Source organism: Chinchilla lanigera, unplaced genomic scaffold, assembly GCF_000276665.1.
Source record: "Chinchilla lanigera isolate Chin_1 unplaced genomic scaffold, ChiLan1.0 scaffold00072, whole genome shotgun sequence".
NCBI lineage: Eukaryota > Metazoa > Chordata > Mammalia > Rodentia > Chinchillidae > Chinchilla > Chinchilla lanigera.
The window spans coordinates 200,869-207,518 of NW_004955473.1; the positions used below are offsets into that span (position 1 = coordinate 200,869).

The window sequence follows — 6,650 nt, forward strand, 5'->3', positions numbered from 1 at the left end:
TCAAGGTCCATCTCAGATTCCGCTTTGTCCTTGGACATTTTCCTTATCCTTCACCAATCCTGCTTTAGTTTTTCACGTCCTTCTTTGAATTCCTCTAGCACTTTCTTTATCTCCCAAAGCACTTATCTTGCTCAACCACACATGTAAGTCTTTGGAGTATTTATTGTCCAGGTGAAATTAATAAGGGTCACATAAAGAGGAAAAAAAACTTACTACCTTTAAATAAAGTCATTGACACCAGTAATAAAACTCAGCCAACTATTAAAAAGAAAGAGATTCAAAACATTTGACATTGGCACTTTTATTGAATTAGAAAATTACTTGACAGAGGTGCAACAGTATTTAGTAAGCTGCAGATAGGATACTTTCACACCAGGTACAATTTAGAAAGTGGCAAGACACCAAGTACTAGAGGCCCAAGAAAGGGAAAGTGAGAAAAAATGAGTATTGTACATAGGCAACTGTAAAGAATTGAGATGAAAATGAATTCCTCTAAGACTATGTGTAATACGACCCTACAGTTTTATTTTTCTTGCTTCCAAATAGTTTCTCTAAAGACACCCTAAGCTTGCTACAACAACAAAAAGTATGTCCTCAGATCAGTTGGGCAAGTTTCCTGATCTCAGGAAGGCTATATACACCATTCCTATGTTACTTCTGTCGTATAGGTCCAATTCCCTATAATTGGTCTACTTTGCTATTTCTACGTATTTAGCTCCTACCAGATAAGTATGCTGTTAAGCTTCACCTACCTCTATGAATGAATGCAATGTGTCATGATTTTAAGCTACCAGATGCAACTTTGTACACTGTAATATGATTTTTTAAAAAAATTTCAAAACTATTATACAACAAAGCAATGTATGAGGGGATAACTGAGCTCTCTGCTTGCTTTCAGGACTTTGGGGATTAGAGAAATAGGTCTAGAACATTCCCTCCCTGGACTATTTAATACATTAAGCAGGATCCATGCATTTCCACAGCATATAACCTACATTATCTGTCTGCAGCCTGTTTCTTTTCAGAAAGCCTTCCAATAAAACCAGCCTCTACCAGCCTGGGTGTAGCTCTGTGATAGAGCACTTTCCTAGCATGTGCTAAGGCCCTGGGGTTCAATGATCCCAGATACGCTTACCCCAAGAGGAATAAAACTCCCAACATTCTCCTTTTTTTTCCTCTCTTCTACTGGCAGTGTGGATCCCCTAACAATTCTTTCAGGCCCACAGCAGGACTAGAGCAAAATCTTGAATTTATAAAATGTGACTATGCTCCACACAACATGCCAGTTGCCTTTAGTTTTTCATTTGCTTATTTTAAAAAGCTCATGTGCTCTTTTTTTTTGGTCAATCATAGTTTGTTTTACATTTTGTGACAATATATTCTCCCTTGCCTCAAATGACTTGAAAGCTGCATTAGTTTAATCAGCTTAGATATTGCTCAGTAGTGGACAGAACACTAGTTTTTAGGAGCTAGGAGACATTGGTTCCTTGTAGTAGCTCTGTCATTATGTCATTTTGTAGATTTGTTGGGGGGATCAGTTTCTTAACTCTTGCTGATAGTCTACAAAATATTTACATTACAACTAACTATTGATATGATGCCCGAAGGAGAAACAAAGTAAATAACATGAAGTGAATGCATTTTTCAGGCTCTTTATAATAGCTAGAAAACCTTATACTACTTAGAAAACCTTAAGATAGCTGGATGTCAGTGCCAAGGTCTTTTTTGTGTTCTGTGTATGGTGATGGGGACCTAACCTACGGCATCATGTGTTAACTAAGTGTTCTAACAATAAACTGCACCCCAAGCCCCAAAATTTCATGTTAAAGCTTCGAGCAATAATGAGCTTTAGTAATGCCAGACCTTCAGATATGTGTAAGAAATAGTTACCTCTCATTTACTGCAGAACTTCTAATTATTTTCCATTATCTGACTTCTACAGAGCCTTTTTTAGACAATTTTCCCCCAATCACTTGCCACTTACCAAATTTTAATGTCATATGTGCACTGTGTATCTGTTTATATATACCATATGTGTACCTGTGCTTTATATATTGAAAGAGCAAGCTTTTTTCAAAAGTCATCAGCAACCAATTTTCTTCCTCTTAAGGGGAAACTATTACCCATTGAGAACACATAATTTACGAAATCAAGTTTCTGTGGTACCTAAAATTTTTGTGCACATAAAAACAAATATATAAAAGGCCCAAGGCTATTTGATTGCTAAACATTTCCATTTCGAGTGTGCAAAATTGCTCATGGCAGAAGATCTGAAGGCAGAGTGCAGGGCACGCTCATTTTCTTCAAAGGAGTGGGTAAGGGATGGGGTGAAATTAGCAAGAAATCATGCTGCACACCAATTGGTTTTGCTGCTTTCGGGTCCAGATGGACTGCTAGAAGACATGCAGGGTCAGGTGTGTGTCATCCTGGGCTGGAAGGAGTGTTCTCCGCCTGGCGAGCCCATCCCACTCCCCATCTCCACCAGGCGGAGGGCAGGATCTCCGCACGCCAGGAACATGGGCAACACCTGCAAAATCTCGACAAATAAAAGGATGGAAATACTATCAGAACACCTTCCCCCAGCCCACTCCTCCTGGATCTCAACTCTGCTCACCCAAATCCACTAGTCAGAGGGATGCTATTGGATCTTCTCCAGGTGTTGCCACCTGGGGTGGTGGAATTCAGCAGCAGCTCCAAGTCTGCTCCCATCTTCTCTTGTGCCCTGTCCCTGTCGAGAATGATCACATAAGGACAAGATGTCTTGGTGGGGAGATAATGTAGGGGCAGAGGCAAACGAAAACAGAGAAGACAGGAGAAAGCTCTTAGATGAATAGGGGCACTCACCTTTATACTCTGGCACCCCTAATACCAAAGGGCACAAAGTTGGGTAAGTCTGGTTCCAGACTTATCTGCATGATGCTCTGGGGGCCTCCAAAACTAGAATACAAATCAGAAATCCACCTCAGTCATCACCGTGAATCTTCCTCTCACTTTTTTTAGTTCTTTTGTTCTGTTTCAGACAGGTTCTTGGTCTATCGTTCAGGCTAACTTTGCACTCACCATGTGCCCCAGGCTAGTCTTGAACCTGGAGCGATCCTCCTGCCTCAGCCTCCCCAGAGCTACGATTGTGGGCTTGCGCCACCGTGCCGGCCTTTTTTTTTTTTTTTGGCGGGGAGAGTCTTTTTGAGACAGGGTCTCGATATGCAATTCAGGCTGGCCTTGAACTCACTATGTAGCCCAAGCTGACCTCAAACTTGCAGCGATCCTCCTGCCTCAGCTTTCCGAGTGCTGGGATTACAGGCGTGCACCATCATGCCTGTCCCTGTCATAGAATTTGTCCATTCTATGACAACAGACACACTATACCTTTGTTTGAAAAAACAAAAATAAATAAAAAGCCAATGTGGGGGGGGCACTCCTAAGTGTTTGGGATCTTGGTAAGGTTCACACCCAATTGAAAGAATTATGCAAATTGTCTTCATTGTAGTTTCATTTTTTTAACCATAATTGTACAGTATGTATTTTACTTTGAATAAAATCTGGCTCCTCATAGCTGTTCGTCTAAGGAATAAAGCTAATTCACAAAGATTTGAACTAAAGTAATGAGGCATACTTTCCTAAATATCTCCAAATCTACCCAATCAGTGTTTCTATTTCATGTAGCATTAGAGGCTAAACACATTCTAACAGTGCTGTCATGACTCATCATATTTAAAGAACTGCTCTCTTAGAATTTTTCATCACTGTTTAGGGAGCCACACCAAGTACTGAAATGCTTACCCTATGTTAATATTGTAAAACCACACATTTTAAGAACCATGTAGAGAATTGGCAGAGAAGGTAAATGCACCTAGTGAAAGGGGGGTTATTAATTAAAATAGTCATAACATTGCTATAGCACTTTTCAGTTTACAAGATGCTTTCAGGTACTTATCTCAGTTGGTTCAACCATCAACCCTGCTCAATGGTGAGCTTAAAATAATGGGATTGTTTGGAGACCATTTGTGACAAGTTATGACATGTAAGATCATAATCATTTAATTTTTTTTTGTTTACCCTGGGAATAGAATAAGAAAACCTTGATTGTATTAGGTAGAATTGGATTACCTATATCCCAGACATGAGTATGATTTGGAGTCTCCAGTCCTGATGCATGACAGGTTAATAACAGCTACCATTTATTGAACATTTATGTGCCTGGTGCTGTCCCAATCATTTTAAACATGTGATTGCATTTAATACTTACAATAATTCTGTGAGGGGGCCGGGGATATAGCTCAGTGGCATAAGTGCCTGCCTGGCAAGCACAAGGTCCTGAGTTCGATTCCCGGTACCAAAAAAAAGTCTCTTTTGGGGCCACGGATATAGCTCAGTGGCATAAGTGCTTGCCTGGCAAGCCCAAGGTCATGAGCTCAATTCCCTGTACTGGAAAAAAAAACAATTCTGTGAGGGAGGCAGCACCACAATGCTCATTTTTCAAAGGAGGAAACCAAAGGGTAACCCAAATTACAACTACTAAGTGGCAAAGCCAAGATTCCTCTGTTCTTCAGTGTAGTAAGTGAAAAGACAGATGAAGTGCCTCCAAATATTTTCCTGTACACTATTTCTGTACTCACAAGCTCTGGATACATATTTATTATTGTAAGATGAATGCAAATTTATCCTTCGTAACTGTCTTATAAAGAGAATAAACCATTTCAATTTTATAGCTCGTAAAATTCCAAAGATATCAATGGCACATAATTAGGTAGCAGCAGAATCTAGGCTAGTACCAAAATTTGAAAGCCATTGTTAAAATTCTTAAGAGTACCTGAAAATTTTACAAAAGATGGTCATTAAAACTGAGGAAAGAGCCAGGCACGATGGCACACACCTATAATCCCAGCACTCAGGAGGCTGAGGCAGGAGGATCACTTCAAGTTCCAGGCCAGCCTGTACTACAAAGTGAGTTTGAGGCCAGCCTGAACTGTAAAGTGAGACCCTATCTCAAAAAGAGAAAGAAAAATAACTGAGTAAAGTCAAGTGAATGTTAAGACAGAACAGAGGGTCAAAACCAGACTATCTCAATAACATACTGGAGTATTCCTGTAAACAAATACTTCTTACCTCTGTTGTACTGTTCATCTTACTATTCAGAGGAAATAGTATTTCCTCTATTTTAATATTTATTAATGTTCTTGGCAAGCAGTAACGTTTAGTGACTATATATTGAATGAATAGACAAAGTTTTATATGCTTATGCATTACAGAAATCTAATTTTTTAGACAACTAAGTATAAATAACACTAAGAAAATAGAGTAGATATAATAAAATAACAAGGGAATAGCAACTATTGGACTATGTTTCTAGAAAGTGGGGCAGTGTAGTAATATAAAATTATATATATGATGGTAATATGGCTCCACCTAGTATGAAAGAGAGATAATTTTCTTTGTCTGGTGGACAGCTACACATAAGGAACCTAAAATCTTAAATGGCATTCATAGAACATACACAGGTTAGAATATCAAAAGGAACATGTACTACGGAAGCAAAAAGAATTCTGTAGATTACATGGCAAACACTACATGTAAAGATATTATTTTTACTTCTCTCCATTTCTGCCTACACATTATTATACCAACCTGGCTGTATTTCATGATCAGCTCTTCGTATTGCATAGAAATAGGCCACAATCTCAGACCACTGGTATGTTTAAATGTATACCTTAGAACATGCTACTGCTTTCTTTGTATGTCCTAGTCTGCTGCCATCTTCCCAAGGCCTCTCTACCAAGCAATTTTTTTATTTTACCAGTTGACTTGGAAACTTTAACACTACATTTCCAACTTTAGTTACTACAAAAGCAAGTCAATTACAAGTTGAACCCCAGGCCACGAATACTCCCAACTTCCCAAAAGATTTACATAAAGGATAAAGAAAATTAGGTAAAACCAGGTAGTCAAGAATGATTGAATCAAACCTGGAAATAATGGATGTAGCATCTTTCTTCTCACAGATCCGAGAGCTTCTAAATGAAGCTCCCGAAAGTTCAGGATTCAAGTAAATAGTTTATCTTCTCAGAGATAAAGACCGTGCATGTGATCAACAAATGGTTGCTCATTGGCTATTGTGAACAAAGGAATTTATTGTGATTTTTTGACTAAGCTGTGTGCTGAGACCTTGACATAAAAAGAGATACATAAAGTGTTCAGAGGTTCCTTTCTTTTCTAATCTAGCTGGTAGATTAAAGAAAATCATCCAAAAGTGCTTTAAAAACCCTCATATTAGAAAGTGCAAATGGCCTTTTCATCCCGAGGGCCATTTAAGTGGTGATCATTAAATGAATTAATATTTCCACACCTGTTAGAATACTGTCTGACACATAGTAAAGCTATGTAGGTGTTGTTAAGTAAATAAATAAACAAACCCAGCTCTCACACTCCCCAGGTCATGGTGAGGCTCTCTATAATCTTTGGGAATATGTATACATATATATGTGTATATATATATATACACACACACACACACACACACATATATATATATATATATATATATATATATATATATATATCTCCAAATGGATGATTGAAAAAGAGATCAGCCCGTCCCCAGACCAACAAAATTGAGGAATTTAAGAAATGAGTGGGATTCACAAAGATTGGAG

At 38.5% G+C, this 6,650-nt stretch overlaps 1 long non-coding RNA gene across 1 annotated transcript; it reads right to left on the bottom strand.

Annotated features, from left to right (window-relative positions):
- Positions 1–285: 285 nt before the first annotated feature.
- Positions 286–6,097, bottom strand: LOC102023349. Its single transcript, XR_263576.2, has 4 exons — positions 5,964–6,097; positions 2,845–2,937; positions 2,615–2,728; positions 286–2,527 (listed from the first exon to the last, which is right to left on the bottom strand). It is a non-coding gene; the product is annotated as an uncharacterized LOC102023349 (long non-coding RNA).
- Positions 6,098–6,650: the final 553 nt, after the last annotated feature.